This window comes from Hyaena hyaena, unplaced genomic scaffold, assembly GCF_003009895.1.
Source record: "Hyaena hyaena isolate Hyena2069 unplaced genomic scaffold, ASM300989v1 scaffold_436, whole genome shotgun sequence".
Taxonomy (NCBI): Eukaryota; Metazoa; Chordata; class Mammalia; order Carnivora; family Hyaenidae; genus Hyaena; species Hyaena hyaena.
The window spans coordinates 434,925-461,967 of NW_024081068.1; the positions used below are offsets into that span (position 1 = coordinate 434,925).

At 41.4% G+C, this 27,043-nt stretch overlaps 1 protein-coding gene across 4 annotated transcripts in view; it reads right to left on the minus strand.

Moving 5' to 3' along the window:
* Window positions 1–27,043, minus strand: part of GPD2 (glycerol-3-phosphate dehydrogenase 2) — a 225,550-nt gene that overhangs the window by 122,464 nt on the left and 76,043 nt on the right. The window contains exon 1 of one of the 4 annotated variants that reach the window (XM_039253008.1): window positions 18,823–18,880. The exons of 2 other annotated variants lie outside the window; for them this stretch is intronic. The gene's annotated coding sequence lies outside the window, so the exon portion shown is untranslated. Of the gene's footprint in view, window positions 1–18,151; window positions 18,293–18,822; window positions 18,881–27,043 lie in introns of those variants that run through there. One more of the 4 variants, XM_039253005.1, reaches the window with a different exon arrangement.

The window sequence follows — 27,043 nt, forward strand, 5'->3', positions numbered from 1 at the left end:
TCCCTTCCCCAAACAAATGTTCTCTCGAACAGAATGTATACTGTTATTTGTGGAATGTTCTATCAAAAATAAAACCCTAGACCGGTGCCTGGGTGACTCAGTGGATTAAGTGTCCGACTTCTGCTCAAGTCATGATCTCACAGTCCGTGAGTTTGAGCCTTGTGTCAGGCTCTGTGCTGACAGTTTAGAGCCTGGAGCCTGCTTCAGATTCTGTGTCTCCCTCTCTCTGCCCCTCTCCCACTCATGCTCTGTCTCTCTCCCTTTCTCTCTCAAAAAATAAATACACATTTAAATGAATGAATGAATGAATGAATACATACATACATACATACATACATACATACATACAATAGAACCCGTAGAAAGCTTAACACCTAACACAGATCCAACTCCAGGCCAAGGATATCTATTACAGAGGCCACAGGGAGGCAGCGGCTCTTTCACTTTCAGATTAAGCGCCAATCACGTGGAGTCCAGTGTTCCTCGGGTTATCTCTAGTAGTTCAGTTGATGCATTTAAAACATTCCCTGTAAAAGGCTTGATCAAAGGTTTGTGACCTGAGTTAACCCCAGTCACTGGGACAACTCTAAACCACAAGAGTGGTTTTGTTTTGTTTTGTCCTCTATTTAGAATACTTCTTGGTATTTATTTTTAATTCAGAGAAGGTGAGAAATTGCTCTCTGGCCCTATCACAAACCCTGAACACCATCTACCTTAGGAAAATGCTAATATAAAACAAAATGCCATCAAAAGAGTCAGCTCTCTGAATCAATATTTTTTTTCAAAGAACAAAGATATTTCTCAAGAATGTATCCCTTCTAGCATGAGGCCCTGGATCTCAGGATGTAAACACATATACCATGATTTTGGTTAACCTTATAGCACAAATCTGGGACCAAGGGTCTGTCATCCCATCTTAAGTGCCCAAATGGGTCTTTTTTTGGTCATTCATTCAATGCCAGCCAGCCATGTCCAATAATCTACTGTGTCCCCAAATCACCTTTACCCATACCCATGAAATCCCCCCTTGCCTCCAGACTCCTCCACCCCACCGTACACCTTTGTCCTCCCCATCCCTAACCATTTCTACCCACCTGCACTAAGGAGTGACTCATCCCTACCACCTCATTTCACACTTCACACGGTGCCCCTCCCACTGTTCTCTTACTAGGCTGGCTCTTACTCTTCATGTCTGGTTTACATTCTCTCAATTCTTTTTTCACATAATGAATCAGTTAGTTCATGTAGGATGAGGAGACCAAGGATTGAAGAGACCTCAAAGGAACTGGGCATTTTAACCAAGGTTCTAAAAGGCTCTACACATGAGTCATGCAGTCATGGTTGGGCACTGAAAACTACCTGACCAATCATAGCTGAACGCAACCACAAAACCACATTTATTTGATGATTATATTCCTTTGAGTGCATCACCAGAAAAAGTAATAATTACAACTCGACATAAAACAATTGACAGTGGTGAACAAAATTATTGGACAACTCAAATAAATAACATTCACTGGATAAAAGAAAAAGAACACAGGATTACATCTGCCTCCTATCCTAACCAACTACATGGTCACCAATTCACCTTCTGCTTCATCAGAAAATTTGCCTCCACTGATAAAGTAAAGAAAAAGAGGATGCACAAAATATAATGTAGATCTCACAACAGAAAGGCCATATGTAAACTCAAGTATGTACTGAATTTTCATTTATTCAACAAACATTCGTTGGGCACCTACTATATTAAACTGTGAGTAAATAAAGATGAATAATTTACAGTTTCCGTATTTAAGAACTCATAGCTTATAGAAGAAGATTTGAAAACAAATACAAGTGATACAAATAAAGCTTGGACAAGGGGCTAAGAGAGTAATTACCCCCTGGTAGTGAACATCATTAGGGCAGGTCTGTAGAGAAAGCAACAGTTAGCTCAAATGTTGAAGGTTCGCCAGGTCCAAGGTGAACATGAGCAAAGACATGATGGTATGAATGAATAGTGTATTTTCAAGAACGAGGGAATGTGATATGCCGAGAGCAAAGGATGGTATGCAGAGTCATAAGCGAGAAGGTGAGGAGATGGAATGGGCAAGCAGGAGTACATCTCTAGAGATCTTATATGCCACTCAAAGGATTTTGGCTTTTCTCCAGTAGGCAACAGATTGCCAAGGAAGGCTTTTAAGCATATTTATTGGCTGTACACTATGATATAAAGATTGTGCTTGTCAATTTGTACATGTTATATTAGTCCTTAACAACATTCCTAGTAGGATTAGACAGAATCACATCTGAATATAAGAGACCATTCTCCCGTTCCATGTTCCCAGAAGCAGTGTTTAGAGATCAACTAAAAGGATGTCAGTCTGGGAGCAGGGAAATCAGGAGACTAGATGTAAGTATCTCAACACAAAGTCCTAAGGGTCCAAATTAAACCAAAGACAGTGACAATGGAGCAGAGATCACCAAGTCTAAATGCATTTTGGAGGAAAGATTGCTAAAATCCTCAGCCCCAGAAGCAGCACTCCTTAGCTTCTGCCACATAATGGAAAGCACCTCCCCCAAGGGTTATACCTCCATCTTGGCTGAGAAGATGACTGATGCTTCCAGCCACTTGTTAGCAGTCCCCAAGGAGGCCTTTGTACTACAGTTGGCTACTACAGCATCAGAAGATGCCCTTGAGCTACAGATACTCTGAGGGGGCTTTTGCTCAGCCTTGCCACAGGGTCTGCACCCAGCTTCCCCCACGATACTAGGGGGCCAATCCCAACATGCTCCACAATCCTCTACACTGGTCCTTACCAGAAGCCCAGTCTGCCCCATTTCTCACCTTATCAGCCCTCCCTCCTTCCCATTCTGTCCTCTAGAACTCAAAATCTATCCTTAGCAAACTCTACAATGTCTTCCTTCTCTGAATGCTCTAAAAAGATGCAGAAAGCAAGACTTAACCTGAATTTTAAAGGCTGAAGCCTATTAATGCCATCTTCCTGGCATCCCATCAAGAAGAGGTTGTTAATACTCTCACATTTGAGTCTGATGTACACCCAGCATAAACAGGGATGGCTAAAATATCAAAACATCTCTGAACTGGGTGATAACTAGCCCCTTCTCTAGGACCTTCCAATGATTAAACAATTAAAGTTAATATCTATCTTCACAAAAGGCCCCCATGGGACTGCTCCGGACCAAAGGCTTGCAAATGTTAGGCCCATTCCATTAAAGTTGTAAATACTTTGAGTAACACCTCTGACCCGATCACAAAACTCCCCCAGCCTGAAGATGGATTCGGTGTCCCTCTAAGTCACCTTCCAACTTCCCTATCCTCTTTCAAATGTTACCAGCTTTGAAGTTCATGTCATTAGACTTGACCACTCGTTATCCCTTCTTGCTATCACTTATCCATCTACTGCAGTTTCCCCTTATTCACTGACCTAAGCAGTTTCCTTTCCAAACATAACTATGCTCATTCTTGCTGTCCTCTCCATCTACATGAAGCCCCTCCGATGATCTTCTCTTTGACCCTGCCTCAGCCGCACACTCACACTGCCATAACCTCTGAGTTTGGCGTCTTGATTACTTGCAGCAGCTCTGCGATGTTAGCTTCAAGCAATCCACACTCTGAACACTACCTTCTCTTTCCCCAGCTCATCAACTCCGCTATTTCCACGCCAACATCTTTCTGGCATTATCTGGCTTTCCAGTCCATGGACCCTTCAGTTTTTTCCACCATCAGTTACATCCTCACTTCCCTTTCTACCCAGCTTTGGGTCAAGGTCCTTGACTGTAACCTCTCCCTTGCAGGTACTTGTTCCTCTCTTTCTGATTCTTGCCTGGAAAATCCCCAAGTTGGTTAAGCGCAACTACTTGCCTGCTCCACACCTCTACCTAACAGCTAAAGAAACTGCCTAGAGAACAACACAACCACAACTAGTCTCAACTTAAATTCATGGCTGAAAAAAAGAAATCGCAGCTGTAAATATCTAATGGGCAATCCACACTGACCAGTAATCCTATTATATTTCCCCAGGATGTTTCAAAATAGCTATTTCAAGTTTCTTCTTTTCCAAAATCCATTTTACCCCTCCCCTCCACCATCACACCCTATTGGGAAAGTAGAAGCGATTAGGTAAGAACTTCCCACTACCCAAACCATGACATATCAGCCTCTGTACCTATTCTTTCTGCAGTCCTTCCTTTTACTATAAATGAAATGCCCTGTTCCTACTACCTCTACATTTGTGCCCTGGATCTCCCCCCTTCCTGGCTCTTCAAGAATTATACCCCAACAATTTTCCATCACTCTCTCCTGCCTTCATCAGTTTTTCCTCTCTACTTCATCATTCTATCATTTCCTCTCTATTTCAACTCTCTGCTCCTAACAAACCTTCCTCTAATCAATATCTCCTTGCAAGAACTTTTCCATTCCTCTGCTTCTCTTCACAACAAAAAAATTTTGGAAGAGTTGTCTGTAAGCACTGTCTGTTTCCACAACACAATTCAATGAGCTCTGTCCCAGCCTCTCTACTTAAACTGTACATCAAATTGTCAAAATCACAAATGATAATTTCACCAAATGCAATCTCTCAGACACAGTAGAAACACTGTCTTATAAAAACATTTAAAACTCTTAACATCAGGGATACCACACTCTCCTGGTTTCCCTCCTACCCAGTCGGCAACTCCTTCTCTTCTACATAACATAGTGCTCCAAAGGCCTCTCTCTCTATCTATACATTCCTGATAGGCCATTCCATCCAGTATCAGATACAATCTATATGAAAATAACTCCTAACTCTGTATCTTCAGCCAAAACCTTTCCTAGAATCTCCAACTCCATTTATTTAATTGTCTAACTTACATCTCCAAAGGAATGTCTAATAAGTGCCATTAACACAGCCAAAACAGAACATTTTATATCTTCCATCCAGCTTGCTTCTTGCCCAACTCTTCCCTTTCCAGTTTATGGGCCAGTTGCACAAGTAAAAAATGTAAGCCTTTGTCCAGATTCTTGTTTCCTATCTCTAGATAATCATCTATCAGCAAGCTCATTCAACTAACTCTATCTCAAAAACATATCCTAAATCCACTCACTTTTTTTCCATCTTTAACAAAACACTTGTTCATATGCAATATAATAATATATAATATATATAATATGTATGTACTTGGTCATTCATATGATCTGAGTTCTGTGAGCCACTCTAGCAAATTAATCACACCTAACAAGGAGGTCGTTAGAACCTCTAATCTGTAGCCAGTTGGTCAGAAGCACAAGTAACAAACCACCTGGGATTTACAACTGGTACTGAAATGAGGCATGGAGGGCAGTCTTGTATGCCTAGCCCTTTACTTGTGGAATCTGATGCTATCTCCAGGTAGATAGTGATAGAATTGCCCGGTATTGTATTGGAAGAAACTTCCAAACACACACTAAAACTGGGTCCAGGAACGCTAAAAGACCATACAACTATAATTTCTCAGTTGGACAACTAAAATTCTCTCTAAACTAGAGTCCTGCTTTCATTCTCTCCTCCCTCACCTACCACAATACAGTCTACCTTTAGCTGTCTGAACAGTCTTCAATAGCATGCATTCTAAATGGGAGCAATAACATCCACAAGGGGACAAAACCGGTCTCGGGAACCAAAATAAAAACTCACATTACAGTGATTTGTGGTCTTCCAAAGCTCAGTTCTATCCAACAAAATCTTTTTTTGAGAGAGAGAGAATGTAGCATGCCTGTGTGCAAGTGAGGAAAAGGCAGAGAGAGAGGAAGAGAGAATCATAAGCAGGCTCCATGCTGTCAGCTGAGAGCTCAGCTCAGGGCTTGATCCCATTAACCATGAGATCATGACCTGAGCCTAAATCAAGAGTTGGACACCTACCGACTGAGCCACCCAGGTGCCCCCCAAACAAACTCTTATTCCTTAATATTATGGAGTGCTCTCTTGCTGGGGAGCAATTGATTTAAATTTTTAATTAATTAATTTCAATTAAATTTTTCTTCTTGGAGAGATATAACGGGAAAAGAAGTTGACAGTGCTTTATAGCAAAACCTCATTGTTTCATTTACCAGCGCATAATCTTCCAATGGCTTATCTCACCACAGAATAAAATCTAAATGTCTTATCTTGGCTTCTAAAGCCTATGAGGCCTGACCCTTTGTTATTTCTTAAAGATTCTCTTTGGATTCTGTGGTAGGTTGAATAGTGGTGCCCCAAACCTACCCACATCTCAGACCCTGGAACTTGTGAGTGTTATCCTATACAACCACAACCACAACAACAACAAAAAAGACTTTGCAAATGTGATCAAATGAAAGATCTTGAACATTGTATAGGTAAAATAATTATTTTACAGATTAACTATTTCCCCAAAACATTATATGCAAAAAGCAGACTAATGGGGGAGATCCCTACTTGAACTAGTTTTACATATTGGAGGATTACTGTGAATTTCATTAGATATAATAATAGCATTGTGAGTAGTAAGAAAATATCCATATAGTTAGAGATGCATACAAAACTCAATGAGGGTAAAAATAACATGATATTTAGGATTTGTCTTGGAGTCCTATGGTGAAGAAAAAGAAAAAAAAAGGATAGATGAAACAACGGTAGCAAATTTTTGATATTTAATCAAGGTGATGTGTATGTGGGAGTTCATCTTACTGTTTTTATCTCTAAATACCTGTTTCAAAATATGCTTGATGAACTTGGGAGTTCATCTTACTGTTTTTATCTCTAAATACCTGTTTCAAAATATGCTTGAAATTTTTCATAACAAATTCTTAAGCAGGCTACAAAATTACACACAAATCTCTCAATATACGTGTATAAGAAAATACTATAAACTATTACTAGTGAGTATTTATCTCTGAATTGTGGGATGGCAGAGATTTGTATTTTTTCCTTTGTAATTTTTAGTTATTTTCCAATTTCTCTAAAAGAAGTCTGTGTTACTTCTTAAATAAAAAATTGAAACAAAGTATATTGAGATAGTGATATTACCCTTAATTATTAGGGTAGGTCCCAAATACAGTCACATATACCTTTACAAGAGGGAAGCAAAGGGGGAGCGCTTGGGTGGCTCAGCTGGTTAAGCATCTTACTTTGGCTCAGGTCACAATCTCACAGTTGGTGGGTTTGAGCCCCAGATCTGGCTCAGAGCCTGGAGCCTGCTTCAGATTCTGTGTATCCCTCTCTCTGCCACTCCCTCGCTTGCACTCTGTCTCTGTCTCTCTCTCAAAAATAAATATTATTAAAAGAGAGAGAGGGAAGCAAAGGGAAATGTGAGGTATATGGGAAAAGAGAAGGCAATGTGACCCTAGAGGCAGAGACTGGAGTGATACAGCCACAAGTGAATGAATGCCTGCAGCGACCGACCCCTGGAGGAAAGGAACAGATTGTCCCCTGGAACCTCGGAAGAGAGCACAACCTGCCAACACCCTGATTTCAGACCAGTGATATTGATTTCGAACTTCCAGCCTCCTGAGAATCCATTTCTGTTGTTTTAAGCCAATGAATTTGCTCTAATTTGGAACAGTAGCCACAGGTAACTAATACAGATGCCTCTGAGTCTTACCCATTATGCTTCAGGTTTATTTGCCTTCTTCTGCCCATCAGATTCATCAAGAATCCAATTAGGGTTTGGGCACCAGCTGTCTTCTCAGCCTGGCACACTCTGTGCCTCATCTTTGCACAGCTAACTCCTTCTGGTCATTCAGGAGCCAGCTCAAATGTCAGCTCCTCAGAGAGGCCTTCCCAAGCCATCCAAATTCAAAATAATCACATAGTTCTCATCATCTCATATGTCTCTTCCATATTTAATCATTATTCTCTCCTTCCCCCACCCTAAAATGAAACTCTACAAAGCAGAGACTGTGCCTGTGTTTGTACACCACTGTAATCTCAATTTGTGGAAAAATACCTAGCATATGGTAGGTGAGGGGTAAATTTAACAAATGAATGGATGATGCAGAGGGGAGAAAGGATGGTGGTACTCTTCAATGAGAGGAGAGGTAGAACCAGGATGGGAGAAGGGGGAGATGATGAGTCCTAGCTTGACTGTGCAACATTCAAGTGGAAATGTCCTGAGACTGAATTCAGGGAAGAAGTCTGGTTGGAGATGTTGATTCAGGAATTCCTGAAATCAGGGATATGGATGAACTTGGTGATTCAGGGAGCTTCTACAGTGAGGGCAGGCCCTAGGAACTCCAATGTCAAGGGGAAGAACCTAGAGAGAAACAAATTTTCCCCAAGTATTCACAGGTCACCAACAGTTATGATAATATTTATGGACTATAAGGATTGCAGGGGGCCATAAATGTTATTAACTCTCACACTTTTGTTCTACAAACAATGAAATCAAGGCCCCACAATATGAACTAATATGAATATGAATAATATGAACTAATTTACCTAAGGTTACAGAGTTAGCTAAACAATAGAGCCAAGATTAAAATGAGAAACTACTTGGTATAGAGAACAGACTATGGCCTTCAAGTCTACCCTCTTCCAAGTTCTTTAACCTAAGTTCTCTAGTCTCACAGAACCTCAGTTTCTTTATCAGTGGGAACATTAATAGTGAACATTCACATAGTGTTTATTCTGTGCCAGGCACCAGGCTTAACAAGGTCCACATAATCTTTAATCTTTGGAATAATTCTGAGTTTTGGCTTCTTGATTTTATTTTGTTTTACTTTTATAAAATAGAAAAATTGAAGCACAAAGTTGTTAAGTAACATGCCCAAGATAACACAGCTAGCAAATGGCCACACTGGGATTGAATGGGATAATATATGTAAAAGGTCTGACATATTGGTTGTTAACAATAATTAAACAACAACAGATTCATCTAAGTTAGAAGCCAAACTTCCAAAGAGATAACAAAAACAACGTATACAAAACACTGTTGGGAAAAAACAGCTTAAAAGAAGAGAACGTGAGCATGTAGCTAGAGAAGTGTACAGGGTAAGGGAATAGTTTTGGTTTTCAGTCTTAATTGTCTTTGTGATGGGAGAATCTTGAGTATTCTTGTACATATTTAAAATACAGATGAATAGGGACAAATTTTATAGGGAAAGGTAGCTAAAGGGATGGAGGACCCAAGTATTGTTGAAAGAACCAACTCTGAATAACTCTACCTCTAACTTGGTAGTTAATGATGGAGTTGATGGATTTAGTTACAGGGATGATGTGGAAAGGAGACCAAAATATTATGAGTTGATATGATATCAGTATAATAGGATGCAAAGCACTGTGAAGCAAACATCTAACTTCACCAAAACCCCACAATCTCTTCTGCACCCAGCTAGACTACATTTGCCAATCTCCCTTTGCTGATAAGTGTGACTGTACACCTGATTTCTGTGGGTTGGGTGAGAGGAAGAGATACATTCATTACAAGGCTAAGTGTTTAGAAGGTGGATATGCTTCTTCTCTCCTTCCACTAAATGGATACAGTTAAAAACAAAGCCCTAAGGAATGGCAGAGTCACAGAACGAAAGGGTGTCTAAACCATCAAGTGGAGGAAAGCCATTCACCAATCAAGACTATGATGTGAGGGAGAGAGGCAAACCATGAGAGACTCTTGAATGCTGACAAAAACTGAGGACTGATGGATGTGGGGGGAAGGGGGGGAGGGGCATGGAGGAGGGCACTTGTGGGGATGAGCACTGGGTGTTATGTGGAAAATAATTTGACAATAAACTATTTGTAAAAAAAAAAAAAAAAAAGAGCAAGCTGTGATAAAAAAAAAAAAAAAAGACTATGATGTGATCAAGAAAGAAACATCTGTTGTGCCTATGCTTTTATCTACTTTCAGATCCTTCCAACAGTTTAGTTTGCCCTAATCACCAACAATCATCTATTAAAGAAACGCACAGGTTGGGTAAAAGGCTCAAAGAAAATGCTGAAGTTTGGTAAAACCATGGCAGGAAAAGGAAAAGGTGTGGTCTAAAAACGGGTAACAGAAGTGCCTCATGTCAAAAGCTGGAGAACATGAATTTGTACAGTTCTCCAATTTGTATGACTGTGTTCATTTTCCCAGGGGCGGTCACAAACCCAGGTGCAGGAGTGGGAAAAGCAGAGTAGCACCAAGTTGAGGCTGTTTCCACATCCATTAACACTAACGAAGATGTTAACAATGTCATGGGCTCCTAGAAATCAGATCAAAAGGAATATTACTTTAGGCAGGCATACAGAGCTATGCATTCAGTGTCTGAACAAGTTCAGCATCATTGGTGGAAACTGCTGAACCACAGGGTAAAATAATAGGAAGTGGAAAGTGTTAAAAGGCAAAGTTCAAAGAGTCAATCAGCAGATCCAAAGTAGCAAAAAGCAGGAAATACATTACAGAAATACCGGAAGGATTATCCCTGGGTTACAGTATTTCTTTACACAGTTTACAAGGGAGTTTCAGTCATACCGGAAAATAACTATGTTGCTTTGGGTGGGTCACTTCAGTTCTCTGGAACTGTGTTTCCTCACTGATCTAAGAGTTCACTGTTGCTATATGAGATAATGCAAAGTGCTTAGCACAGAACCTAGAAAATGGTGATTGCTCAATAAATGATATTTATCATTACTATTTATTATTCATAGGAAAAAGACAGGGTTGTGTTATCTCTAGCCCTTTTCCTATTTTACAATTCCATATCTATGTTTTTTTAGATAAATATCCCAACTACTTAATGGTGCAGTAGGATGAGGGAAATGGGGTTGATAATAGCAAACATGATGGAAGAAGGAAGTGAAAGAACACGTGTTGTAACAAATCCTGTGAGGATAAGCCAGGGGCCGGGATGCAAAGAGTACAGCATCCTCCATGTGTGAGTGCTATGCTGGAGGTCAATACAAATACAGCCAGAAAGGCTGGGAGTAAGGAGATCCCAAATTTGGGGAAGAGCAAAAGTTAGGTCAAGGGTCCAGCAGTGAACATCATCCACTGGCCAAGACTGGCCTCACCTTAGACAAGAGTATTAAAACACTTTATGCTTTTAAGGACTTTAAATTCATGCAGCCCACCTCCTTATACAGAGGAAGAAACCAAAAGGGGCAGAAAGTGACCAAAGCCACACTGAAGTGCCTCTACAGTGATTTCCGGGACGCTCAGGTAAACAGTGCTTTTCAAAGATTCCTTCCCCCAGCTTATATAAATGGTATTCTCTGGTAGAACCCAGAGACTTTTGATAAGGTGGCAGATTTATTTTATCAATTATCTTTTTATAAATTAATTTTCCAGCTTCTTTTCTAAGAGACTAGATTAGGTGGGCAGTCAGGAGAGAAGGGAGAAAGTGAGGAAAAGAAAGCCCTCAGTGGATACTAAATGACCTCCTTTGCAGATTCCTCCACTCATTTTCTTTAGGGATTATTTTCATAACTTTGGTTTACCTGGAGTTGATTTTCTTTTCTCCTCCTACATACAGTATATTTGGATATCAAAAGTGCTAAATGTGTAAAATAAAAAAAAATATATATATATATAAAATATATATATATATATATATATATATATATACACATATATATATAGGAGGCCTGAAAAAGAAACAGTTTAAACTATCTAGTTTAAGTGATTGTCTGAAATGCACCTACCTGTGTTATCTGCTATCCAATCATATCCAACCCATTTCTAGCACACGTTTCCTCAGTAACTAAAGGATGAGTGCATTATATAAGGCAATCATTTATTTAACAACTATTTACTAGGCATTCTCCACGTGCAAGGCACTGGGGCTGGGCCTGTGAAATATATAAAATTGTGTAAGATCCAGCCCTGGGTCTCCAAGATTTGCAGAAAATGATACATTTTCAGATCATTGGCTAATTCAGGAGAAAATGTACAGGCATGAAAAAAGTAGTTGCAGGATTTAGGAAATACGCAAAAAAAATTCTGACTGGGGCAGCGGGGAAAGCACTATGAACCTGGTAGCCACTGGTCAGGACATTCAAGGACTGGTAGGATTTCAAAGTGGTGAAGTACAGAGAACATTCGTAGAGGGGCAGCAACGGAAATAAGACAGATGTAGGCAATTCCAAGGAGTCCATAGTGGCTGGATCACAGGGAAGGTAAGGCCACAACCTTAATACTGGAACACGTCTAGAGAGGTCTATGAATTCAAAGACAAATATTTGGAATTTGATCCAATAGGTCAGAATAACCCATGGAAGAGTGGAGCAGAAAGGGATGTGATCAAAGCAGTCTTGACATTACCACAATCAGACAAACATCCTTTCTTTATCCAGTTTCCAATAAAAAAAGGAAAAGGGCTTTTAAGAACCGAATGCCCTAAGCTATATTATTTTCATCACTTTTCAAATATATTTAGAAGGGTGTTGTGTCTTATTAAAATACTAGTGGTATAAAATCTTAGCTAAAATTTTCCTAAAATGTTTACTTTGAACAGAAACTTTTGCTCCTCTTCCTATAACCACCTGGCCTTAGCGGCCACTTGTGGATACAAGGTAAGTAAGAAAGCTTATCTAAGCATAAGTCACCATGTCGTACGGGAAGGCCATCTCATTTGACAGTAGCAAATTCTAGAAAACTCGTTTTCAGAAAACAACTTCTCTGTTATGGTTTGTGGGGTTTGCTTCCCTCTCCATATTGTAAGACCTTTTTATAGTAGGATATAAGTGGATAGTCAAATATGAGCTTCCGCCGAGGATGTAACACTACAGAATATGAAGCGTGAACAATCTGAATTTGAGTCATTGTTTAAAAAGCACCCACACAGGGTGTCTGGGTGACTCAGCTGGTTAAGCGTCCGACTTCAGCTCAGGTCATGATCTCACAGTTCATGGGTTCAAGCCCCACATCAGGTTCTGTGCTGGCAGCTCAGAGCCTGGAGCCTGTTTCAGATTCCGTGTCTCCCTCTCTCTCTCTGCCCCTCCCCCACTCATGCTCTGTCTCTCTGTGTGTCAAAAATAAATAAAAATTATTAAAATTTTTAAAAATAAATAAATAAAAAGCACCCACACTTAAAGAGATCTCACTATGAAAAAATAAAATAAATCAGTAATAATTTCATTTTGCCAGAGAAACAAATAAATGTTCCCAAATAATGTTTTAAAATTTGGTTAATGCGTATGCCATGATAAATTTTTAGGTAGGAGGGAAACATTTTCCATTAATTAGCTTTTCCCTACTAATTTTAGTGAACTGACAAAACCACAGCTTGACCTAATTAAAATCAGAAACCATGTTTTGTCTGCTGCATAAGTCAGAAATCTGATTTTGAAAGCACCAACATAAAAATTTCAACTAAAAAATGGTAAAGAAGAGCACAGATATGATCTAGGAAGAAATATTTAACCTAAAGAGTCAGTAGGAACTCCCAACAAAAGGTAAAATTCCTGGAAAACAAGAACAAACAAACAAACCAAAAAAACCTAGGTCTCATTCATGTCAGGGCATAAAATTAGAGTTCTGGACAAACTCTGACCACAATCATTACCTAAACATCCTCAGGTATTCAAATCATTGCCTGCTGTGTTTCCTTTTCCTGAAAAGTTCCGGAGATCAATCCCTGGTCAGATAATACAGGAAGAGGTCTACTCTGAAGTTGCTAGAGAGGTCTTGGCTTGCAGCCACCTTAGCCCTGGTCTTTCTCATTGAAGTTGAATGTGATCATCTCTCCCTCCTCTTTTTCCTTCCCCCATCATGTCAACAAGGAAATGTACAACATGTCTGTTATTAGCTGTTTCTTCCTCTATGACACAACGTCTGAGTTCTTACCTCAGAGGTGATGAATTCTTTTTTTTTTATATAGTTTATTTTTGAGATAGACAGAGCATGAGCAGGGGAGGGGCAGAGAAAGAGAGAGACACAGAATCTGAAACAGGATCCAGGCTCTGAGCTGCCAGCTCAGAACCCAATGCGAGGCTCAAACCCACGAACCGCGAGATCATGACCTGAGCCAAAGTCAAACACTTAACCGACTGAGCCACCCAGGCTCCCCCAGAGGTGATGAATTCTGATGGAACTATCTAAGTATTTGGATGAACATCTAGAAACACATCACTAATAATCTTCCTGGGCACATGGGTGGCTCAGTCAGTTAAGCATCTGACTTGGGTTCAGGTCATGATCTTGAGGTTCATGAGTTCAAGCCCCATGACTGGCTCTGTGCTGACGGTTGGGAACCTGGAGCCTGCTTCAGATTCTGTCTCCCTCTATCTCTGCCCCTCCCCCACTCATGCCCAGTCTCTCTGTGTCTCTCAAAATTAAATAAAAAACATTAAATCATCATCATCTTCTTCTTCTTCTTTGTTTACTTCCATCCAGTTCTTCCCTATCTCACTAAATAACAGTCCTGAAATTAGCCAGCTGTGGGGGTCCCACAACTCATGACCAGTAATTTTCCCTGATGAAAAATATACCCCATTATATACAACTGGAAAGAGTACAGGCAGGCCATGTGACACATTTTTATGCAAGTGGGTTAAAACGGGCAAGAATGAAGAGTTATAATTGTTACTCCAACCCTAGGCTTTAAAACTTCAGAGATATAGTGAAAAGTATTATTTAGTGCACATACAAAATTTTACTGTAGGTTTTTAATACTTTTCCACAGAAAGTTCATTTTTGAAAGCATAGGAGTGTGCTGGCTTTTTAATACACTGAAGTACAAAATAGCAAACATTCATAATACAATGATGACCTCTTTTTGCTGTAATCTTCAGGAAACTTTAGGCCTCTCTGTTGCTGAAGTGACATTCTCGTCACCACAAAACTGTCTCAACTGCCTGAGCCCACATTAACATCTCCCCTCCACAACCACACAGTTAAAGCCAACATCCTACCAATCGGTATAGTTTTAGGCAAGATCTTACGCTGGTCCCTGTTTTACATCCATATACTTTACCTTGTTAAATAAACCTAACTCTCTCAAAAGCAAAACAAAAAACAAAAAAACATACTTTTTCTTTTTCTAGCACTTGCTGCTATGTAATAATGCCACACAAGCCTACAAAAAACTGCATTAGAGAAGTCAAGAGTTAAATATACAGCTGACCTCTGAACAATGCAGGAGTTAGGGGTGCAGACCCACTGCACAAATGAAAATCCACGTGTAACTTTTGACTTCCTAAATCCTTGACTATTAACAGCCTACTCTTGATTAGAAGCTATACTGATAACACAAAGAGTTGATTAAAACATAGCTTGTATGTCATATGTTATATATACTATATTCTTATAATAAAGTAAGCTAGAGAGAAGAAATGTTATTAAGAAAACTATAAAGAAGGGGCACCTGGGTGGCACAGTCAGTTAAGCATCGGACTCTTCCGACTGAAGTTTGGCTCAGGTTATGACCTCACAGTTGTGGGATCGAGCCCATGTTGGGCTCCATGCTAAGCATGCAGCCTGCTTGGCATTCTCTCTCTACCTCTCTCTGCCCCCCACCCCGTTCACGCACATGTGTGCTCACTCTTTTTCTCTCTCTCAAAATAAATAAGCAAATAAGTAAACTTTTTAAAAGAGGAAATCATAAGGAAAAAAATATATTCACAGTACTATACTATATTTATTGGAAAAATTATGCATAACAATGGGCCTACACCATTTAAAACCAAGTTGTTCAAGGTCAAATATGTTTTATTTTTGATGTTCTCTCTGAAGCGTTGTTTCTGCACTTAGGACACCTTTGTACGTTCTGGTGTTGACAAGCAGAAAGACTCAAGTTTTGAAACACCTAAGCAGAAATGCCATCACATTAAAAAAAAAATAAAGAGGAGAAATTGGATACTTATCTGGAAAATGGTTTTCTTCTGTAAGAAAGGTTCCCACTAACCACCTTCCCCCTTAAGCACCCACACCACAGTAAAGGAGATAATGTCCAGATAATTCATGTACAACCATCAAGAGCTAAACTACCTATTATTTGCCCAATTGTTTCCCTTTTGAGTACAAAAAGAAAAACATAAGGAGGAAGGAAGCTAATATTTTGAAGTCTACCCCCTAATAGGTACATCACTAGCAATTTTACATATGTTATATCATATATTATTCACACTGTACCAGTGAGACCATTGAGGCTCAATGAGTTTGAACAGGTTACCTAAGGCCAAAGTCTTGTTTTCTTCCCCCCAACTACACTCAGCTAGAGTTTGTCCCACAGTCAGTCACTCGTTGAGAAAATATTTATTGAGCACTTATTATTGGCTAGTCACCATTCTAAGCACTTAGAAATAGCAATGTGTGTGAAGCTGACCAACTCTTCTCATGGAATTTACATTCTAGTGATGAAAGACAGAAAACAAACAAATAACCCAACAGAATAATTTCAGAGTTAGAATAGTTTGCCAATACAATTTACTTACAATGATAGTCAAACCTCTTTAAATATCTATAATGAGATTAAGCAGTTATAAGAACTAAAGGGGGAAGGGGTAAAACCCATGACAATTGGTAACACTGTGGCCTTCTTGCCCATTACTGAACCCTCAATACATCTTTTAATAAATCAGAGAAACGAAGGGGTACCTGGGTGGCACAGTCAGTTAAGCGTTATGACTTTGGCTTGGGTCATGATCTTGTGGTCTGCGAGTTCAAGCCCTGCATCAGGCTCTGTGCTGACAGCTCAGAGCCTGGAGCCTGCTTCAGATTCTGTCTCCCTCTCTCTCTGACCCTCCCTTGTTCATGCTCTGTCTCTGTCTCTCAAAAATAAACAAACATTTAAAAGAATTAAAAAATAAATCACAGGGAGGCCTGGGTGGCTCAGTCCGTTAAGTGTCTGGCTTCGGCTCAGGTCATGATCTCGCGGTTCATGGGTTCGAGCCCGGCGTCAGGCTCTGTACTCACAGCTAGCTCAGAGCCTGGAGACTGTCTTCGGATTCTGTGTCTCCCTCTCTTTCTGTCCTTCTGCTTGTACTGTCTCTCTCTCCGTCTCTCAAAAAAACAAAATTTTTAAAAAAAATTTTTAAATAAATATATTAAATTAAATAAAAATTAAAAATAAATCAGAGAGAGGGAAAACAAATTATAGCTTTAACAATGCTCAGAAATTCTTTACAAAGTGATCATGTGAGATATCAGAATGGACAGCTCCAACAATGTTGTTTGTCAAATTCAAAATGCCACCTTTTATCTGGTTTTTACTAAGGTAATGCTGCTTTATTTAAAAAGTTGGTCTTTAAAAATCAAGAGAGTGTTGTAATTTGCCATATGTCCTTATGAGGAACACAGAAAGACATTTCAACATCCATAAAGTTCCCCAGACTACAAATGGTAGCCATTGGGTAATGGCACCCAGCCCTCACTGTAGAACTCAGGGGCTCCAGTAGTCAGGAGCAGTCAGGAAGGGCCTGGCCCCAGTGTGGCAACGGCCATTAGCCTCCATAGTCCAAAAATATGCCGCACATATCCTAAACCTGAAACATATGCAAAATTCTAACAGTTTTGTTTTAAGCAACAAATGGCATAAAGTCACCCTCCCTTCCCTCACCTAATTATACAAGACTATTTATAAGTTGACCAAATTAGCTGCCTCTCATGATATGTAATGTGGGTTGGCCCTTGTCACTAAAACTGAGAATTTGTGTTTGTAAATTACTTTGAAACTCTCAAGGAAGGCTGTCAGCAAGTGAAGGCTCCTATGCATAAGGTAGAAGGCAGTGTAGACACCAACTGCTGAGGGCAGCACTTCATTCACAGGACTCTACCTTTCTGCCAAAGCACCCTGCAAATCTATTTTTGCCCAGAGAAGCTACTACATGCGGAGAGGGGGCTGTCTGAAGTTCATCGGTGTACGCTTTCCATTTCCTCCTACGACTGTCACACTCCAGCAGCTAAGGTCCTCAACGGTGCCTCAGCCCCCTTCTAGAATCTTTTCCTCCCTTGCTTCAGGAGGGAGCAACAATCCTTCGCAAAAGGAGAGCGGCATGCACAAGCCAAAAGTTTGCTCTAAACTTTCAATTAGCTACCAACCCTCGCGCAAACCGTATTACACCCCACCGCCCTCGAAAATGGAAATAGCTAAACCCTACTTGAGCACGAGTCTACCTTCTGCTCTTGGGGAGAAATCCTAAAATCTTTCTCACCACCCAGCCAGCACCGGCGTCCTAGAGGACTCGCCCGGGGCGGAAAGGGAGCGCCCTCCTCCGCGACCCTGGGGGCGCGGGAAGGGGGTCTCCCAGGAAGCACACACCTGAGATCGATCTTCTCGCGCGAGGGGAGAGCAGGAGCGCCCAGGTCCTCCCGGCGGGGCGGAGTCTGTGCCTCCCCCCGAATCAGAGACGCGGCCCTGATCCTCGCGGCGAGGCGCGCGTGGCTGTCACTCCCAGGCAGCCCCGGCCAGTGTAACCCGACGCGCCCCGCGCCGCCGCGCCCCCGCCTCCCCGGGCGACGTCCTCCTCCCGCCGCTGCTCCTCCTCCCTCCCCTGGGGCTGGCCCGGGCGGCTCGGCGGCCGCGTCCAGCCCGGATTCCCCCCGCCCGGGCTGCCTTGGCCTCGCAGGGAAACGCGGAAGTGGAGGCGGGAGCCCGGGCCGAGGCGACGAGGTGGAGCGTCGTGAGCCAGCGGGGGGCGAACGACCGAGGCCCCCGCCGCCCAATGAACGTGACCAGACGGGGCCACGGGCCGCGACTCCCGCCGGGTGGGGCGGCGGCGCGCGGAGGCTTGGCCCTCGCCCCGGGCTGCGTTGCCTGCCCTGCGCCCCGCCTTGCCAGCCGCCCGCAGGCAGGAAAGCCTGGGTAGGACAGGCCCGGGGAGGATGGGGGAGGGGTCCGACTGCCTCTGCCCTCCCCACGCGGGCAGCCCTCGCCACCTGCCCGGGAGAGGGGAGACACTAGCCCGCCTGCCCGCCCGCGGGCTGGCTTACCTGATGTCTCGTCGCCCGCCCCCGAGTCTGGCTTCCCCTCCTCGGCAGAAAGGCTTCCCTGGGCCTAGAAACGCTTCCAGGAAACCGGTGGACCCCTGGGACCGGGCCGTCAGAGCCCGCAGCCCTCGCGCGGGCCCCCGTCCGCACGCTCTCGGAGGCGCCCTTGGCCTCCTGACCTGCCAGCTGAATGTCAGCGCAGGAACCCGCAGGGAAGGCCAAGCCCCAGCGCCAGTAGGTGGGATGCCGAGCAAAGGCTCCTCCGACCCAGCCTCAAACAGGTGGGGGGAGGCGGGAGCCCCGGCAGCAGAGCAGCAGGCTTCCCAGATGCACCCCCTAAAACCGACCCTGCCCACTGAGCATGCCCAGCTCACTTGGCACTATTAGTGCTAGGCAAGCCCAAGTGGACCCGGGGAGAGCGCACACGGGGTTCAAATGGACCCCGTATCTTTAAGACCTTTCCTCCAACAACCTCTGGGAGTTTTGCAAAGAAGGTTTCTACCATGGTGTTGGAAAATACCCAGGGGAGGGTTGGTGAAACACCTTCCAAAGGAAGGCAGCCAAATTACTTTGAACCAAAATCGCAGTGCTGGTTTTTGGTGTTTTTTTTTTTTAAGCCAATTCCTTATTAAGTCATTTACTAATTTCTTTAGGTCATAATTGAATTAAGCCATAACTATTGTAATTGACATAAAGTAATGTGTAGATTCATTGGGTCCCAAGCTCATAGTAACTGTCAAGAAAGCAGCCTATCCAAGTGGAACAGTGGTTCTCAACCTTGGATGCATATTAGAATGGGAAGGAGGGTATAAAATGTCCAGTCCCAGGTTGCCACTCCCACGCCAACCATAGATGGAACCTGGAAATCCTTACATTTAAAACTGTGGCTCTCAAAGGGTAGTTAGTGGTAAGAGCCAGCAGCAGCATCTAAGAACTTAATAGAAATGCAAATTCTCAGCTTCACTCCCAACTACTTGAGTCCTAAACTTCGGGGCTGGCACCTAGCTATCTGATTTAACAAGCTCTTCCAGTGATTTTCTTGCACACTAAAGCGTGTGTGTGAACAACTGCTTAAACATTCCCCCAGGTGATTCTAATGAGAATCCCCATAAGAAATCAGTGCTTCCATATTTTGTTCAAATCCCCAATATATAACATTTATCTAGAAAAGGAACATTGCACATAGAAAGGAAATAATCTAGTTGAATTGAAGTGCTAGTCCTGTATTTCCTTCCCACTAATTTTCCCGGAGCAGTTCAAAATGGAGACCATCTATTTGCTTTTGTACCCTGATATCTAGCACAGTGCCTATGACACAGAAGATGTTTGATAAGTGTTTTACAGATTTGAAATGAACGTTTAGGTGAATGATTCATTCCAGACCCTATTATGTTTACTGTTGCTTTTCCCCACAAATCTTGGTCACCTTGATAGATAATAAGCCAGTAGGGGTTCGGTTCTCAATAACCCATTACCATCCCTAATGGTCTAAACCAAAGTCAGACTGATGGACTAGGACACGGGAGAAGGTAGAGGATTTTGAGGAGCTGAAAAAACTCAGAAGCATCAGACATAATTTCATTTGCCAAAATTGGGGCGCAGAGGAACCAACGAAAGTGGAAGGACACCAGGCATCTGCTAGAACTGAGGAAAAGCACCAAGGAAAGCGTGTGTATGGGCGGGCTTAGGCAAGGAGAGACAAGAAACCATCGTGAGCCTACAGTTTACTCTTGATCTCCTTTTTCTAAACAACCCACCTCTCTCTCCACATCTCCATCCTCTATAAATATATCCAATCTCAACCACAGCCTTGAAAAATAATTTTAAAATAAAAACCTGTTATTTTTTAAACTATTTATTTTGAGAGATTAAATGTCAGTGGGGGAGGGGCAGAGAGAGGGAGAGAGAACCCCAAGCGGGCTCTGCACTGTCAGGGCACAGCCCGATGCAGGGGCTCGAGCCCACAAACTGTGTGATCACGACCTAAGCAGAAATCAAGAGTCAGATGCTTAACCAACCAAGGCACTCGGCGCCTCCAAATAGAAAATTGTTACAAAAGTTACTTCCAATTACTGTATAAAACATGCAGGTAGTTTGTAAGTATTCAGCATAAATTAGGCATCCACTTGTTTAAGACAAAGGTGGTAAAAAATTGTTAATTTTTGAAGATAAACAATACATAATTTCCACATGCAGCGGTTTATGCTACACTGCTTTAAGACCCACAGAAACTTACAAAATCCAAAATATCCCCTATTTATTCCATCAATATTTTTGAGAAGGAATACAATATTAAGATGAATTGTTCCTTTTAGCCTTACACATATTGCTTTAATGAGTACCCAAAGTAGCTTTCTACCTATGTCTGCCCCCTTGCCTTGCTTATTAGGACAAGAATTCCACCGAAAGTTCAGTTGCTGATTAGGTTATCTGACAGGAATGTAAATTCCCAGATGCTTAAGAAATTTTTTTTTTTACTCCAAAGATAATTTTGTGGGGAGGAGAGGAATGATCATCAATTTAGGAATTATTATTACATTAGATCCACCAACAATATATATATATGAAAAGAAAGAAAGAAACTTGCTTGCATACATACTTGCTACATCTTCCTTTTGCTCTTGGAATTAAAACAAAAACAAACAGGTTTAGGGCTAAAAAGGGAGAAGAAAACTTAGTGAGGGTGTAGGAGGGGAAGCACTTCCCATAAGCAAATCTAAAACCATGTGGTAGTTATTTCAGCAGAAAGCAATCTACTAAAGACCAGTATCTCAGGAGAGTTGGAGTCTTAAGTGTTCTTCCTTGTCATCATAAGCATGACTCAGCATTTGGAATGAAATATGTTTACCGTCTTTCAGATTGTGGGTGTCAAATAACTTTGGTGCCACCTAACTCTTTTTTTGTGTGGCTAAGAAAATTTCAGGACTGCCATGGGTTTTCATTCTCACTCACATGGCTACCAAAATCTGAAAAGCTTTCCCTTTTTCAATTGTTCCTGTTTTACCAAAGCCTGAGTTTGCCCACCATTAATTTATTTTGCATTTGTAGTATGATCAGATGAATTTAGGTTATTTCCTGTATTAAAGTATAAGAAAATGAATAAGTTCTTCTTTTCTCAACCCTAGAGAGGAGCCTATCTGCTGCGAAGACATCTTAAACACAACTGCTGGGGATGAACTTTCCCCAACATGGAGGAACCTTCCATTGATGATACTATCATCCGCCTTTTACAACCATCTCTATATGCCGAGGGTCAACTGTTTTAGTTCCTGCCCATTTCTAGAGAGGAACAAATTTTCCCCAGGTGTTCATAGGTCACCAACATTTATGATAATATTTATGGAATATAAGGATTGCAGGGGTCCATAAATGTTGTTAACTCTTACACTTTTTTTCTGCAAACAATGAAACCAAGTCCCCACGATATGAACTAATTTACCTAAGCTTACAGAGTTAGCTAAACAATAGAGCCAAGATTAAAATGAGAAACTACTTGGTATAGAGAACAGACTATGGCCCTCAAGTCTACCCTCTTCCAAGTTCTTTAACCTAAGTTCTCTAGTCTAACAGAACCTCAGTTTCTTTATCGGTGGGAATGTTAATAGTCAACATTCACATACTGTTTGTTCTGTGCCAGGCACCAGGCTTAACAAGATCCACATAATCTTTAATCTTCGGAATAATTCTGAGTTTTGACTTCTTGATTCTGTTTTATTTTTTTAAAATAGAGAAACTGAGGCACAAAATTGTTAAGTTACATGCCCAAGATAACAGCTAGCAAACGGCCACACTGAGATTGAATGGGATAATATATGTAGGTCTGATGTGTAGGTTGTCAACAAAAGTATCACCAATTTCACTTCCCTTCTCTAAGGGTATAAATCAGAGGCATTCTGACTCTTGGTCCAAAACTGGACCAAGACACCTCTATTCTGAGCTCTGACCACTGTGTATGCTCACGTATTTCTTCAGTTATATTATTTTAGTACAGGTCCTCCTCAATTTAGGATAGGGTTATATCTTGATAAACCCAACATGGGTGGAAAATATCATAAGGTGAAAATGCATTTAATACACCTAACCTACAAAACATGAGAGTGTAGCCTAATCTACCTTAAAGGTGCTCAGACACTTACATTAGCCTGTAGTTGGGCAGAATCTTCCAGCACAAAGCTTATTTTATAATAAAGTGTTGAAAATCTCGTGTCATGTATTGAAAACTGTACTGGAAGCGAAACCCAGAATCGTTGTCTGGGTACAGACTGGTGGTAAGTGTGTCAATTATTCACCCTTGAGACTGTGCTGCTGAAGGAGAGCTGTAGCCCACTGCTGCTGTCCAGCATCAGGAAAGAGGGCTGTACCACGTACCGCGAGTCCCAGACAAAATCCTAATTCTAAATTCAAAGTATGGTTTCTACTGAACGTTCATTGCTTGTGCACCAAAGTCCAAAGAATCATTAAGTCAAACTATCATAAATTGGGGACTATCTGTCGTTTACAGAATTTGGGACGTACTGCATGCACCTACAATCCTACACATTGTTACAACAGTTACAAACACTAAGAAGATAACCAAACGTTAAACAACCACTACAAGTTTACTACTTACAAAGGACAAAAAACAAAGCGAATATAGAGTTTCTAAAAGATGAACAATGCCGTCCACAAAAATCTTAAAACAAATCCTCAGCCAGGACCGGAGCAGTGATGTTGGGACTCTATGATTAGAGCAGCTCATTTAGTAGGCCTCTGCCTACTTGTTATTGGAATTTTTAAAAGCAGAATTCTAGACATCTAAAAATAGTCAACAGAAAATTTTCCCATGTCAGTGATTTTCAAAGAGTTAGGATCAAGAATAAGGTGAAAATATATGATCCTTGAAAAGATGAAATAAAAATACTAAATATAGTTTTAAATGGGTACTTTAAGTTTTATTTCTGCTTTATAAGAAGCTGGGAAAGTATTTTTAAAATAAAGTTTTAAAGCATCAGTATAAAGTGGCACCAGGAAACTTACTTAGATTTAAAGGCCTTGAGGGTACAGGAAATGTGAACTCCTTCCTTAGGCAGGCATCCACCGTGTTCCGTGTTCCGAGGACACAGCAGCACTGAAAACAAGCTTTTTCAAATGTTGATGATGTAAATTGAATAATGTTGACTCTGGAACATAGCCTCCTATTTAATAGCGGTAGGAAGGTTGTGGGTAAACAGAAATGTCCTAAGAAACTCATGCAGAGAACATGAATAAGTATTAGGTTCCAATGTGGGAGCTGGAACAAAATGGAATATTGGGTTCCTCAGAGTAAATCTGTTGCTGATTCAGGAACAGAGGTGGCTGAGCCAAGGGTAAGCAGTCTGAGAAACCAGAGATTTGTTGAGTTCCACATTCTGAATACCTGTTACATAACCTAGAAGTGGCTTAGATCTTAGCAGCAGATGATTCAAATAAACATAACCACTGTTTGTGATGGTATAATGTGATTTTTTTTTAAAAAAAGGATCAATCTAAACAGCAATAAGAGAGCAACCATAGCAGTGGATAGGGTTTCTGTCTGTGCATGATCTTAAAATGAGAATGTTGTGTCTTAATTCAGCAGCCTGAAACACGTGGGCATTGACCTAATTTCTGTCAAGCCAAGAGGAAGGTACTTTACACACAAGGGTACCAGCCAGAGAGGAACAGGTGCTTTTCCCTCAGCAAATACCTTGGCCTCAAGAGCAAATCTCCATTCTTCCTCTATCAGCAAATGCATCACGCAAAGCTGAAAAATGAATGATAGAAAGTAAAGAATCTTTCTTCTATTATTGTTGGGTTACATACTGAAGTTTGTTTTTCAAATAGTTCTTCCAGGGGGCATAAAACAGGAGAGAATGTTTCCACACAACCCCCATCAAGGGGACATTTGACCGTTTAGTGGAAAAATCTATTGTTTTAAAATTCTCTAGACCGTGATGTACAAAGATAATCCCTTTCCCCTTCTAACTTTTAACCCTGGTCAGGTTTCTGAGATAACTGGATAGATGATAAGAAGCCAGAAATTGGTGTTAGGACATGCAAAAAATACGTTTTTAGTAAACTTAAGGTATGTGTGCCCCAGAAATATTTTTCAATAGTCAAATGTGGAGGAAGACCATTTTTCCTGAGTATTTGATCTTCCTTGTCAACCTGGTTCTCTTGTGGTTTTGAAACAGATCAAAGTCCCTGCTCTCACAAAGATGGCCTTCCTCCAGAGAGTCTCAAAGTACCGCAGGGTGAAATTCTAGCTTCTCCATCATTATACTCACTAGACACAATTTATCTTTTAAGTGTATTTATTTATTTTGAGGGAGAGCAAGAGCACACTCACAAACAGTGCACAGACAGGACAGAGAGAGAAGGAGGAAGAGGATCCCAGGAAGGCTCTGCAAGGTTAGTAGTGTCCCAACGAGGGGCTTGAACTCACGAACCAACTGAGCCATCTTGGTACCCCACCCCTAGGTACAATTTATGTGCTTGCTCTTGGGCCAGATGAGAAGCAAATAGTTCCAAGGCTTATGGACCTCAAGCAAAGAATTAAAAGTCATCCTATAGTGGACAGAATCGTAGCCTCCCCAGAACCTGTGAATGTTACAGTCTGGGGGCGGAGGAGAGGGGTGTGGTGAGGAGGTGTTCCAGACTTAATTAAGAATCTTGAGATGGAGACGTTATTCTGAATTATCAGGGTGGATTCCAGATGCAATCATGTGTATTCTTATAAGATTGAAGTAATGGGGGTGCAGGGCATACCTGTGTGGCTCAGTCTGTTAAGTGTCCAACTTCAGCTCAGGTCATGATCTTGTGGTTCATGGGCTCAAGCCCTGCATCAAGCTCTGTGATGACAGCTCAGACCATGAAGCCTGGTTCAGATTCTGTGTCTCCCTCTCTCTCTGCCCCTTCCCCTCTTGCTCTCTCTCTCTCTCACTCTCACTCTCTCTCTCTCAAAAATAAATAAATGTTTAAAAAATTCTTTAAATAAGGGCACCTGGGTGGCTCAGTCGGTTAAGCATCCGGCTCAGGTCATGATCTCATAGTTTCTGAGTTCAAGCCCCATGTTGGGCTCTGTGCTGACTGCTCGGAGCCTGGAGTCTGATTTTGATTCTGTGTCTCCCTCCCTCTGTTCCTCCCCCATTTACACTCTATCTCTCTCTCTCTGTCAAAAATAAATAAAGATTTTTTTTTTAATTTAAAAAATGATTGAAGTAATGGTAAGGTTTTACAGAGACAGAGAGTAAAAGACAATGTGATACTGACTTTGATCTCTGGACTCCAGGACTGTGGGAGAATATATTCCTATTGTTTTAAACCAAGAAGCTTATAGTAATTTGTTATAGCAGCTACAGGAAACTAATACAGCTTTCTTAATTTATTTCTCTTTGACACTAATGCCAATCTATCCTTGTGGAGCTAGCCCATCAGGGTGGTTTTTATTCAAGATGCCAAAATAGGAGCCCCTGGGTGGCTCAGGTGGTTAAGCATCTGACTCTTGATTTCAACTCAGGTCATGATCTTCCAGTTTGTGACTTTGAGCCCTGCATTATCAGCTCCACACTGACAGTGAGGGACCTGCTTGGGATTCTCTCTCTCTTGCCCTCTCTCTCTGCCCCTCCCCTCCTTGTGCACTGTCTCTCACTCACTCGTTCTCTCTCTCTCTCAAAATAAATAAATAAACTTAAAAAAAGATGCCAAACAATTTACAACCATGTAAATGGACTCAACTTTCTACCCTATGGTACATCCAACCAATACCAAAGTCTTCTAAAATTTGAGAGATGCCGGGGCCATTCTAGTTTCTATTTTTTGATCTTTCTAGTAAGTAAAAAAAAAAAAAACAAACCTGTCAGAACAAGTTTTTAAAAATTATAGTAAAATTTGAATGTTACAATTAGCCAACTAATGCATAGCAGAGGACCACTTCAGTAACTGTCCATATAGCTTCACTTAGAGATATGAGCAAAATTTTATATTTGGGGTCTGGGGGAGACTGATTACTGTACCGCCCAGATCTTCCTTCCAGTAGAACTTAGTATGCCAGCTGCTGGAAGCATCTTTGGCCAACTCCTTCAGAATGTGCCTCTACTGCAGAGAACTATCTCATTCAAGGTCATTCCTTTCCTGGGCTAGTGCTTACCCTGTGACTGAGTGAAGCAGGGATGCAAAGACTGTGGTGGATAATTGGGAGATAACTGATGGGCTGTTAGCACTCCAG